Raw genomic sequence first — 12,502 nt, 5'->3', positions numbered from 1 at the left:
CTTCAAAAGTAAGGGAGAGGGAATTCCCTGGTGGTCCAGTGGAAAAGAATCCACCTTACAATGCAGGGGACATGGGTTCGATCCCTGGTCAGGGAACTAAGATCCCACATGCCGTGGGGCAACTAAGCCCGCATTCCACAACTACTGAGCTCGTGCGCCTCAACTAGAGCCCGCGTGCTGCAAACTACGGAGCCCACCCACTCTTGAACCTGCGCGCCACAACTACAGAGCCCACACGCCCTGGAGCCTGTGTGCCACAACCAGAGAGGAGAAAAAAAACAAACCTGCACACCACAACTAGAGAGACGCCCACACGCTGCAACGAAGAGCCTGCTCACCACAACAAAAGATGCCGCATGCCTCAACGAAGATCCCGCGTGCCGTGACTAAGACCTGATGCAGCCAAAAAAAAAAAAACAAAACAAAAAGGTAAGGGAGAAATCAAGACATTCCCAGATAAACAAAAGCTGAGGGAATTCATGACCACTAGATGTGCCCAGCAAGAAATGCTCAAGGGAGTCCTGCAGGGTGAAATGAAAGGACACTAGACAGTACCTCAATGTCATAAGGAAAAATAAAGATATCAATAAAGGTAAGTACATGGACAATTATAAAAGCTAGTATTATTGTAGCAATAGTTTGTAACTGTACTTTTGGTTTTTTACAGGACTTAAGAGACTATTACATGTAAAGAAAAACAATTATTAGTGTAAAGGCTAGTATACAGTACTGTAACTTTGGTTTGTAATTCCAAATCTTGTTTTCTTCATAAACTGGGAGACTAATGTGTTTTTTAAAAATTATTATTTTATATTTGGGGCACATAATGTATAAAGATGTAATTTTGTAACATCAACAACAGAAAGCAGTCGGGATGGAGCTGTAAAGTAGCAGAGTTTTTGTATGTTATTGAAGTTAAGCCACTATATTCAAAGCAGAGTGTTATAACTTTAGGATGTTAAATGTAATCCCCATGTTAACCACAAAGAAAATAGCTATAGAATATATACGAAAGAAAATTAAGAAAGAATTTAAACATTTCACTACAAAAAGTTAACTAAACACAAAAAAAGAGAGGAATGCAAAAAATAAGGCACCAAAAAGCTATAGGGCATATAAAAAACAAACAGCAAAATGACAGAAATAAGTCTCTCCTTATCAGTAATAACCTAAATGTAAATGGATTAAACTCTCCAATCTAAAGACAGAGATTGGCTGGATAAAAACACATGATCTAACTATAGCTGTCTACAAGAGACTCAGGTGAGATTCAAGGACAAAAACAGATTGAAAGTAAGGGGATGGAAAAAGATATTCCATGAAAATAGTAACCAAAGGAGAGCAGGAGTGGTTGTACTAATATAAGATAAAGTAGGCTTTAAATCAAAAAAAGGTTACAAGAGGCAAAGAAGGACTTTATATGTTAATAAAAAGTTAAATTCAGCAAGAAGATATACCAGTTATAAACATTTACATACCTAATGACAGACCACCAAAACATACAAGGCAAAAACTGACAGAACTGAAGGGAGAAATAGGTAGTTTTACAAAAATAGTTGGAGACTTTAATACCCACTCACAATAATGGGTAGACTAATCAAGCAGAAGATAAGTGAGGAAATAGAGGACTTAAACAATACAATAAATCAATAAGATCTGACAGATATATACAGAATACTCCACCCAACGACAACAGAATACACATTCTTGATTGCACATGGGATATTTCCCAGGATAGACCATATGTAGGGCACAAATTAAATCTCAATAGATTTTAAAAATAGATATCATACAAAGTACAGTCTCTGACCACAATGGTGTTAGAAATCAGTAACATAAAGAAAACTGGAAAATTCACAAAATCGTGGAAACAAAACAGCCCACATTTAAACAACCAATGGATCAAAGAAGAAATCACAACGGAAATTAGAAAATGCTTGGAGATGAATGAAAACAAAAACACAACATACCAAACCTTATGGGACACAGCAAAAGCAGTGCCAAAGGGAAATACTATAGCTATAAATGTTACATTAAAAAACAAGAGAGATCTCAAATCAACAACCTAACTTTACAACCTAAGGAACTAGAAAAGAAAAGCAAATTAAACTCAAAGCTAGCAGAAGAAAGGAAATGATAACAATTAGAGTGTAGATAAAGGAACAGGAGAACTGAAAAATAATAGAGAAAATCAATAAAACCAAAAGTTGGTTCTTCAAAAACTTCAACTAAATTGACAAGCCTTTTGGACTAAGGAAAAAAGAAGACTCAAATTACCAAAATCAGAAAGTGGGGACATCACTACCAATTCTAAAGAAATAAAGAGAATTGTAAGAGAATACTATGAACAGTTGTATGTCAACAAACTGGATAACCTAGATGAAATGGACAAATTCCTAGGAACACAAAACCTTCCAACATTAAATCACAAAGAAGTAGAAAATCTGAATAGACCTGTAACTAGTAAGGAGATATATCAGCAATAAAAAAAATCTCCCAACAAAGAAAAGTCTTGGAGCTGACGGCTTCACTGGTGAATTCTACCAGAAAGTTAGAAAATAACTAATACCAATCCTTCTCAAACTTTTCCCAAAAACTGAAGAGGAAGAACACTTCCTAACTCATTCTAGGAGGCCAGCACTGCCCTGATACCAAAGCCAGACAAAGACACTACAAGAAAACTAGAGACTAATATCCCTTATGAACAATGATGCAAATATCCCCAACAAAATACTAGCAAACCAAATTCAGCACATCAAATTAAAAAGATTATACACCATGACCAAGTGAGATTTATTCCTGGAATGCAAGGATGGTTCAACATATGAAAATTGATCAATGTAATATGCCACATCAACAAAATGAAGGGAAAAAAACCCACACAATCATTTCAATTGATGCAGAAGAAAACATTGGACAAAATTAAACACCCTTTTACGATAAAAAAAATTCAACAAACCAGGAATAGAAGGAAACTACTCCACATAATAAAAGTCATATATGAAAAACCCATAGCAAACATCATACTCAATGGTGAAAGACTGAAAGCTTTTGCTTTAAGATCAGGAAAAGGCAAGGATGCCTGCTTTCACCACTTCTAGTCAACACAGAACTGGCAGTTCTAGCCAGATCAATTAGGCAAGAAAAAGAAATAAAAGACATCCAAATTGCAAAGGAAGAAGTAAAATAATCTGTTTGCAGATGACAAGATCTTCTATGTAGAAAACCCTAAAGACTCCACAAAAAACCTGTTAGAACTAATAAATGAATTCAGCAAGGCAGCAGGATACAAAGTCAACACAAACAAATCAGTTGTGTTTCTAAATATGAAAGATAACAATCTGAAAAGGAAATTACCAAAACAATTCCATTTATAATAGCATCAAAAAGAATAAAATACTTAGAAGTTAACTTAACCAAGGAGGTGAAAGATCTGTACAATGTAACTACAAAATGTTGCTGAAAGAAATTAAATAAGACATAAATAAATGGAAACACATCCCATGTTTATGGATTGGAAGACTCACTATTGTTAAAATGTCAATATTGGGACTTACCTGGTGGCACAGTGGTTAAGACTCCATGCTCCCAATGCAGGGGGCCCAGGTTCAATCCCTGGTCAGGGAACTAGATCCCACACGCATGCCACAACTGAGAGTTCATATGCCACAACTAAGGAGTCCGCGTACTGCAACTAAGGAGCTGGCGAGCTGCAACTAAGGAGCTGGCGAGCGGCAACTAAGGAGCCCACGTGCCACAACTAAGGAGCTGGTGAGCTGCAACTAAGACCCGGAGCAACCAAATAAATAAGTAAATATTAAAAAACTAAAACTAAAACTAAAAAAGTATTTTCCTTAAAAAAAAAAAGTCAATATTACCCAAAGTGATCTACAGATTCAATGCAATCCCTATCAAAATCCCAATGACTTCTTTTTTGCAGAGATTAAAGAACACATCCTAAAATTCATATGGAATCTCAAGGGACCCCAAATAGTCAAAACAATCCTGAAAAAAAAAAAAAAACAACCAAAACTGGAGGACTCACATTTCCTGATTTCAAAACTTGCGACAGTAATCAAAACAGTGTGGTATTGGCATAAAGGCAGACATACAGACCAATGGAACAGAATAGGGAGCCCAGAAATAAACCCTCACATATATAATCAAATGATTTTTGACAAGAATGCCAAGACCATTCAATGGGGAAAGGACAGTCTTTTCAACAAATGGTACTGGGAAAACTGGATATCCACATGCAAAGGAATGAAGTTGGACCCTTACCTAACACCATATATAAAAACTAAATCAAAATGGATCAAGGGGGACTTCCCTGGTGGCACAGTGGTTAAGAATCTGCCTTTCAATGCAGGGGACACGGGTTCAATCCCTGGTCTGGAAAGATTCCACGTGCTGCAGAGCAACTAAGCCCACACGCCACAACTACTGAGCCTGTGTTCTAGAGCCCACGAGCCACAACTACTGAAGCCCACGCACCTAGAGAAGGCGGGCTCCACAACAAGAGAAGCCACCACAATGAGAAGCCTGCTCGCTGCAACTAGAGAAAGCCCACGTGCAGCAATGAAGACCCAATGCCGCCAAAAATAAATAAATAAAAAAATTTAAACAAACAAACAAAAAAACCCAAAAATGGATCAAGGCCCTAAACCTAAGACTTAAAATAATAAAACTATTAGAAGCAAACATAGGATGAAAGCTGTGACACTGGGTTTGGCAGTGATTTCTTGGAGATGACACCAAAGGCATAGACATCAAAAGAATAAACAGAAAAATTGGACTTCATGAAAATTTAAAAAATCATACATCAAAAGATTCTACCCACAGAGTAAAAAGACAACCCATAGAATGGGAGAAAATATTTGCAAAACATATATCTGATAAGAATTAATATCCAGAATATAGAGAGAACTAAAACTCAACAACAGCAAAACAATCTAATTCAAAAATGGGAAAAGGACTTGAACAGACATTTCTCCAAAGATATACAAATGGCCAATAAGCACATGAAAAGATGCTCAGCATCACTAATCATTAGGGAAATGCTAATCAAAACTACGAGATACCACCTCACATCCATTAGGATGGCAACTATCTAAAAAACAGAAAACAAAAAGTGTTGGTGAGGATGTGGAGAAACTGGAACCCTTGTGCACTTTTCGTAGGAATGTAAAATGGTGTAGCTGCTGTGGAAAACAGTATGGAGGTGCTTCAAAAAATTCAAAATAGAATTACCCTACGACCCTGGATCCTGGATATATATTCAAGAGAATTAAAAGCAGGGTCTTGAAGAGATATTTGTACATCCATGTTCATAGCAGCATTGATCATAATAGGTAAAACATGGAAGCAACCCAGTGTCCATTGATGGGTGAATGAATAAGCAAAATGTGATTATACACACAATGGAATATTATTCAGCCTTTCAAAGGAAGGAAATTCTGCAGTATAGATGAACCTTGAGGACATATAAGCTAAGTGAAATAAACCAGTCCCCAAAAGACAAATAATGTATGATTCCACCTATAGGAGATACTTAGAGTAGTCAAATCCATAGAGATAGATAGTAGAATGTTGGTTGCTAGGGGCTGGGGGGAGGGAAGAATGGGGAGTTACTGGGTAATGCGCATAGGATTTCAGTTTTACAAGATGAAAAGAGTCATGGGGATGGATGGTGGTGATGGATTCACAACAACGTAAATGTCTTTAAAAGCACTGAACTGTAGTACACTTAAAAATGGTGAAGATAGGAAATTTTATGTCTTTTTAACACAATAAAAAAATCAAAAATAAAAATAAAGTCCATATATCGCTTTAGAAGTCCACATTGGGAATGGAGCTGAAGGAAACCATCCAGACTGTGAGCAGAGCTCTGGTCACCAGGATGTTCATCGCAAGGCTGGATGTCAACCTGGGCAGCGCCATCTTTCCTGCTACAGATGACCTGGCTCAGACAGCCACCTGAAATACCATGGCCTGGGGAAGCTTACAGCCTCCCCACCGGCAGAGCTCCTCAGACAGAGGGCTCCTGCTCCAGGTCCAGCCCTTTGGTAAGTTACAGGTAAACAATTCACTCATAAGAGGCTTTAACAACTGTGAGTTTATCAACTCCTCCTTCCCTTCCTCCTCCTCCCCCTCCCTTCCCTCCTCCCCTCCCTTCTCCACTCCAGGCACCATCATGGTTCATGAGTCCCTGCCTCACTCCCCTCAATTGTCCCAAAAGCCCCTTATGAAAAGGTCATGCCTGGCCTCTCTGTTCCAAACACAACCTTCCCTCTGCCCCCAGTATGCCTGCCCCTTTGCTTGCCTTGTCTTCCTGCACCATAGTCGCCACTACCTGAGGTCTACCACACATCTTTTTGTACTTGTGTACTGTCTGTTTCTGCTGGCACATCAGCTCCCCGGGGCAGGGACTCTGTCGTACTCCTAGCTGTAGCCCAGTACCTAGTGCAGGGCCTGGCATGTAGAAACTCAGCAAATGTGTGCTGAGCGGGTTAATGATTGCAGAGCGGAGCCCATGCTGGAGTCTGTGCTGTCAGTTACCCACCTCGTGGGAAGCAGGGGCATCACCCTAGCGAAAATGCCCTTTGGCTATCCTACCCCCAAGAAGTTTCTGGGGGTCTTCTTCCTGTGTGGTCTACCTTCTCTCCACCTTCTCCTCATCCTCCCTTCTCTCCTCTCTCCTTCTTCCTTCTTTTCAGGAGCAAATATTGCACTCCCAGCCCATATACATGCTCCATGCCGCAAGTCTGCCCCGCCCCCCCATGTCCTGGTCCCTGCTGACCTCTTTGCACACAGGCCCCACCCACCCCAATCCTATCAAGGTATTTTTCCAGAAATACTTCCTTCCCTGAGAGGAATTCTGGGAAGGGCTATGGAAAGAATTAAAATGTCACCTCTTGTTTTTTTTATATAAAACAGAGGAAACAGTCCATATGTAGTAGGAGAAAACAACATCCAATTTAATGTTTAACAAAGATTACGGTTCAGCCATTCTTTGGACAACTATGCAGCCACTTAAGATGACAGTATACTCATACTACAAAGAGCTAATTTCCTTAATTTGTAAAGTGCTTTTACAGCTCAATAGGAAAAAGACCAACAACTCAATGGAAAAGTAGGCAAAGGATATGAACAGTTTATGGAAAAGGAACTATAAGTGAGCCTTAAATATTTGAAAGGATGCCCAAAATCATTCATAATAAGAGAAATGAAAAAAAAATAGGACACCATTACTTGTCTACCAGATCTGCAAATATGGAGAAGTTTGATAACACGTGTTGGGGAAGGGGTGGGAAGCTGGCTTCCTCATACATGCTGGTGGGAGTGAAAATTAGTACAACACTTAAGGAGGGTAATTTGCCAGATTTATCAAAGCTCAAACTGAATATTTTCCCCTTGACCTTGCAAACACACTCTTGGATGTTTTCCCTAAAGATTTATTCTCACGTAGGCAAAAACGATGCTTGAACAAGGATATTTGTTACAGCACTGATTGAAATAACAAGAGATGAGAAACAACCTAAATGCCCAACAACAGTTATATCAGTTATGGAACAACCATGCACTGAAATACTATGTAGCCGTTAAAAAGAAAAAGAAAAAAGGCAGATTTGTTTTGTTTTGATGTGGAAAGATTTCCAAATTACATTAAATTTAAAAAAACAAGATAAAAAACACTATATACAGTATACTACCATTTGTGAGAAGGGGATATATATATATATGTGTGTGTGTGTATATATATATATGTATATACACATATATATATGTATATACATATATATATATATATATATATGTATATACACATATATATATGTATATACATATATATATATATATATATATATATATATATATATATCTCCATGTGCCCACCTGGACTGTCTTTGGAAGGAGACATAAGAACCTGATAACATTGGCTGTTTTCAGGAAGGGTTATCAGGTGGCCAGGAGACTGGGGAGGGAGGGAGACTTACTTTTCATCACATACCTTTTTATTTGTTTTATATTATTGTACTATGTGAATGTACTAGCTACTAAAAACTAAACAATTAAAAAAAGGATATCATAGCATTTAATCTTCCTTTAATACATAATTCCACGTTATTTAGTTTAAAAAGTGTAACTCCATTTTGGTTTTTATGTTATGAGTCCATTAAAAAAGATAGGAATATACACACATAGAAAAAAGTCTGGAAGGAAGAAAACCAAACTGAGAATAGAGGTCATCTGAGTGTGAACTCAACATTCCCTCAAGTTCGTTGAGGTTCTCCTTTGCCAAATGTCAGAGGCATCCCAGCCGGAAGGGCTGCTAAAAACCTTTCTGGGAAAGACTCCTGTGTCTGGGAATTTATCAGAAGACTTTGGAGTGACTCACAGGATGTAGCAGGAGTCCCATCACAGAGAATCAGGGTTGAAACAGGCAGGGTAAACGAGTGAACTCAGGTTTCCCCAGGTCTCCCATCTTTTCACCCCAGGAAACCTACTGGCTTCATGCCCTGCTCTACTAGTGAGAGAGGATGACTACAGAGCAGAAGAGTCTGGGGTCAGAGGTGGCCAGAAGAACTACACTGACATTCATCTCCACCTTCCAGATCCACAGAGAGCTTGAGAATACTTAGGGCCTCCCAAAGGAGCATAATGGGGGTTCATGACAATTTCACCCGGCTCTCAAGGATCTAGGAAACCCCAGATGGCATACAGGTTACATAAGCATGCTTATTTTATGGGTAACAAGTCCCACATATAACCAAGTGCTTGCCTGCCTCACCACTTCCTCCTGGTTTTAAGGGCAGTGGATGGCAGAGATATGATCTTCAGGGTGGTCTGAGAGACCAAAAGCCTTCCCTTCTCCAGACAGCCTGCACTAACCGTCAGACTGATCAATTTTTCAGACTTTTTGTTTGTTTGTTTCCTTCTCAAATCATTTAGGTGTTTGCCCTGCAGACTGAGTTTCATCCAAGATAGACTTTGGGCTACCAGCAACACTCAAAAAATAGATCCCGTAAAGAAAACCCGTAGTTTACATCCTTAGAAGGCCTCCAAAAAGTTTTTACAAAGTATTTGCACCTGTATTTAATTTGCTTAATCCTTAGTGGGACTCTGTGTGGAAAGCAGAGGAGAGATTCTGGGATGGCAAATTAGTTTCCTAGCTTTGCTACAAAGAACCACAAACTGAGTGGCTTAAAATGTAAGAAATTTATACTCTCACAGTTCTGGAGGCCAGAAGCCTGAAACCAAGGTGTGGGCAGGGCCATGCTCCCTCTGAAGCCTCTAGGGGTGGGCCCTGCCATGCCTCTTTTGGCTTCTGGTGGTTTCTGGGCAGTCGTTGGACCTCCTTAGTTTGTAGATACCTCATTCCAATCCCTGCCTGTGTCACATGGCTGTCTTCTCCCCGTGTGTCTCTATTTTCCTATGCTGGCCTCCTCTCTTATAAGGACACCATTCATACTGAATTAAGGACCCACTTACTGTAGCATGACCTCATCTTAATTAATTACATCTGCTACGACCTTTTTCCGAAATAAAGCCACATTCTGAGGTAGAGGGGTTAGGACTTCAACGTATCTTTTTCAGGGACACAATTCAATCCATGACAGACAGGGGAAGACATACTAAGTAATTTGGCTGAATTTTTCTCAGAGGGGAGGTGGGTATATGTGTTGGGTGTAAGGAGACTGACTTGGCCCTACAAACATCCAGGCACCTCTGTATCTGGTGGAGGAATAAGGCTAAGCATATTGGGAAACTCTTCCAAAGAACTTCCCCTTCCGCTTGTCTGCTTTCATCAAGGACCCATCACTCCTCATGCTGGTGCGGTACCTTGAGGTTGCCCATGCACAGGGATACCTCATCTCATCCAACCCATGAAACACACTTTGAAGGACATGTTATCATCCCCATTTTACAGATGAGAAACCGAGGTTCTGAGAGATAAAATAGTCCATGGTCACCAAGCAAATTCAAGGTGCTGAGAGCCCTGGTCCTTCTGCCTCCCATGCCAGGCTCCAATCAAGCTGGTGCTGTGCTTTGTTTTTTTGTTTTTGTTTCTGTTTTGGCTGCATTGGGTCTTCGTTGCTGTGCAGGCTTTCTCTAGTTGCGGAGAGCGGGGGCTACTCTTCATTGGGGTGCGTGGACTTCTCACCGTGGTGGCTTCTCTTGTTGCGGAGCACGGGCTCTAGAGCACAGGCTCAGTAGCTGTGGCGCACGGGCTTAGTTGCTCCGCGGCATGTGGGATCTTCCCGGACCAGGGCTCGAACCCGTGTCCCCTGCATTGGCAGGCGGATTCTTAACCACTGTGCCACCAGGGAAGTCCTGGTGCTGTGCTTTGGAGGGGAGGCAGGTGGGCATAACCAATGACCAGTCGGTGCTATCGGTAAGTTTTGAGGAAAGCACGCTGGATGGGAGGCCTGCATGCACCATGAAATCATATTTACCCCGCCTCTGTTCTCTGGTAAGAGACCAAGCCTAGTGTTTTCTGAGCTTACTGCTTCTTAGAAAGAAAAGCAATTTGGAGGGATGAGGCTCCATGTACGGGCCCGGGGTGCACCCGACCTCCTGCCGTCCCCAGGTCTGGGAGGCTGGGAAGTGCTGCTTTTCAAACTGCTTTTGAAGCCTGCAGAACCCCCTACCTCTTAAAAAGGAAACATAAGAATCCCAACGTATAAAATGGATGCAAATGGTGCTGAAGGTGGGGGGCCTCCCTGAACCTCCCCAACGGCCGTCCCAGCAAACTCCAGGTCCTCGCCCCCCGGGTGAGAAAATGGCTGAAAACGACTTGGAAACGCAAAAAGCAAGTAGCAAAACGACACCCATGTAAACAAAAGGGCACCCTTGTATTCACCTATTACTTATGAGGTTAAAACGGTTCATCAGGAATAGTCTGTGGAGATCTGACATTAAGGAATTACTGTTAAAATGTTTAAAGTCATGCTGATGGTACTGTGGTTATGTCTTTTTAAAAACTCCTTATTTTAGTACATTGTGGGAAAGTTCGGTTGAGATGCTGTTACGTCTGTTTGCCATTTGTTTCAAAATGAAGTGTGGTTGGGACGAAACTGGGCTGGTCTGGGGTGATGACTGTTGAAGCCTAAGTGGCGGTTACGTGGGTCTTGGTTATATCAAAACTGACATATTTGTACAGCTCAACCTAATTCTATTCCTTCTACTTTTATTTATTATTTTTATTTATTTATTTATTTAGGCTGCGTTTGTTGCTGCGCGCGGGCTTTCTCTAGTTGCAGCGAGCGGGAGCTACTCTTTGTTGCGGTGCGCGGGCTTCTCATTGCGGTGGCTTCTCTTGCTGCGGAGCACGGGCTCTAGGCGCGTGGGCTTCAGTAGCTGTGGCGCACGGGCTTAGTTGCTCCGCCGCATGTGGGATCCTCCCCGACCAGGACTCCAACCCGTGTGCCCTGAACTGGCAGGCGGATTCTTAACCACTGCTGCCTCCAGGGAGCCCCTAGTCCTTCTACTTTTGCACCTGTTTGGAATTGTCCATCACAAAAAGCTCTTTTAGGCTAAAAAGTCCCACGCAGTGAGCAGCGGGACTTGAATTCTTTAAAAGGCAATTAGAAGTTGAAGCTCCAGGAGGTGACAGGAGCGGTGCGAACGTGGGGAGGAATGGGAGGGAGCGGGAACGCAGCCGGGTCCCGAAACCCAACCCGGGTGACCCAGACTTGCTTTCCTCTGCGGCTCGAAACTCATCCCCCAAACTCTGCAGGGTGGCAGGCTGAGCGCTGCCCCGCCACCGGCGCCCCATCTGCCCACCCGGTCATCAGTCCAGCCGTCCGTGGCCCCGACCATCCATCAGGTCAGCTACCTGGCCATGGGTACGTCCAGCTCCAGAGTCCTCTGGCATCCCCTCCTCCCCACTCCGCGCGGCATCTGCACCCCGAACCTCCCTGCGCCGCTCGCCCCAGCCGGGTCCCGCTGCCCCGCGAAGTGGTGGGCACTCACCGGCTGCGCTCCCAGCTGCGCTCCCGGCTTCGCCGCGCTCCGCACGAAACTGAAAGTAGGCGCGGAGAGCAGCCTGGCGGCGGGTGCGGGGAGCCGGCTGCCTCTGCCGGGAAATCACGTGGGTTCTCAGTGCCCCGGCGCGGGCGCGAGCGCAGGATGGGCGGGGGCAGCACACGCGCTCCTGCAGGGCCCGCGTCCCGCGCCTCTTGGAGCTCAGCCACCTGTGCGGAGGACACCCAGAGATGGCACCAAGGGACGCGGGGAGCGCTCGCCCCTTTCGTGGACGCGACACTGAGGCGAAGGGATGAGGGTTGGCATACCCGGGTCGCGCCAGTAGACCCCGGGCTGAGTTCGGCTCTCCCTGCCTCCCTGGAGACTAAGAAGGAATGGGACAGGATAGGAAGGAGATGCTCCCTGTGCAGGAGGAGACTTAGAACCCAGGGGGTCCAGCCTCCTTTTCTTCAGTGCTCGCCAGGATGAAGGGAGGGGAGAAAAGAAAAACGACCATAATTGCCCTTACTGAGCC

At 43.0% G+C, this 12,502-nt stretch overlaps 1 protein-coding gene across 7 annotated transcripts in view; it reads right to left on the bottom strand.

The window, feature by feature from the left end:
• Positions 1 to 12,051, bottom strand: part of NLRC5 (NLR family CARD domain containing 5) — a 90,114-nt gene extending 78,063 nt beyond the window's left edge. For 5 of the 7 annotated variants that reach the window (XM_059905827.1, XM_059905822.1, XM_059905828.1 and 2 more), the window contains exons 1-2: positions 11,977 to 12,051; positions 285 to 393 (exon numbers count right to left, since the gene is read on the bottom strand). The gene's annotated coding sequence lies outside the window, so the exon portion shown is untranslated. The remainder of the gene's footprint in view (positions 1 to 284; positions 394 to 11,976) is intronic. The other 2 variants (XM_059905823.1, XM_059905824.1) reach the window with 2 other exon arrangements.
• Positions 12,052 to 12,502: the final 451 nt, after the last annotated feature.

The sequence above is a fragment of the Balaenoptera ricei genome, chromosome 19 (assembly GCF_028023285.1).
Source record: "Balaenoptera ricei isolate mBalRic1 chromosome 19, mBalRic1.hap2, whole genome shotgun sequence".
NCBI classification, from domain to species: Eukaryota; Metazoa; Chordata; class Mammalia; order Artiodactyla; family Balaenopteridae; genus Balaenoptera; species Balaenoptera ricei.
The sequence above is the reverse complement of the archived record's forward strand: the minus strand, read 5'-3'. Positions and strand labels throughout refer to the sequence as shown.